Below are 967 nucleotides of genomic sequence, written 5' to 3' on the forward strand. Positions count from 1 at the left end.
GGGGGGGGAGGAGGCGGCGGCCCGTGCCGGCTGGAAGCCACAAGACTGCAGTTGGGGCTGCACTTTGTCAGCTGGAAAGCAGCCATTGGGGCTGTGCTCTCTGTTGCAGCAGGCCTGGCGCACCTGGAACTGTACATTCAACCAACAGTTGGGGCCGCACTCTGTTGCAGCAGGCCTGGCATGCCCGGAACTGCGCTCTCTATTTACAGGGCAGGCAGCGGATGGGGCCGCGCTCTCTGTTGCAACAGGCCTGGCATACCTGAAGCTACCTTCTCTGTCAGCAGGCAGGCAGATGTGGGGGGCACACTCTTTGTTGCAGCAGGACCAGCGTGCCTGGAACCGCACACCCACCCAGCAGTTGGGAATGTGATCTCTGTTGCAGCAGGCCCGACATGCCGGGAACTGCGTGCTCAGCCAACAGTTGGGGCCACACTCACTGTTGCAGCAGGCCCGGCATGCCGGGAGCTCCACTCTCTGTTCAGAAGGCAGGCAGCAGTTGGGGACACACTCTGTTGCAGCAGGCTTGGCGCACCCAGAAATGCGCTCAGCCAAGAGTTGAGGCCGTGCTCTCTGTTGCAGCAGCCCCAGCATACATGGAACCACATTCTCAGCCAGCAGTTGGGGCCACACTCACTGTTGCAGCAGGCCCGGCATGCCTGGAATCACATCCTCTCTGCCAGCATTTGGGGCCACACTCACTGTTGCAGCAGGCCTGGTGTGCATGGAACTGTGCCCTCAGCCAACAGTTGGGGCCGTGCCCTCTGTTGCAGCAGGCCCGGCATACCCAGAGCTGCGCTCTCTGCTCAGGAGTAAGCAGCGGTTGGGGCCGCGCTCTCTGTTGCAGCAGGCCCGGCATACCTGGAGCTGCCCTCTCTGTCAGCAAGCAGCCAGGTGTGGAGGCCGCGCTCTCTGTTGCAGCAGGCCCAGCGTGCCTGGAGCCACCCTTTCAGCCCGCAGCTGGGGACCA

This window comes from Monopterus albus, unplaced genomic scaffold (assembly GCF_001952655.1).
Source record: "Monopterus albus unplaced genomic scaffold, M_albus_1.0 scaffold111.1, whole genome shotgun sequence".
Classification (NCBI taxonomy): domain Eukaryota; kingdom Metazoa; phylum Chordata; class Actinopteri; order Synbranchiformes; family Synbranchidae; genus Monopterus; species Monopterus albus.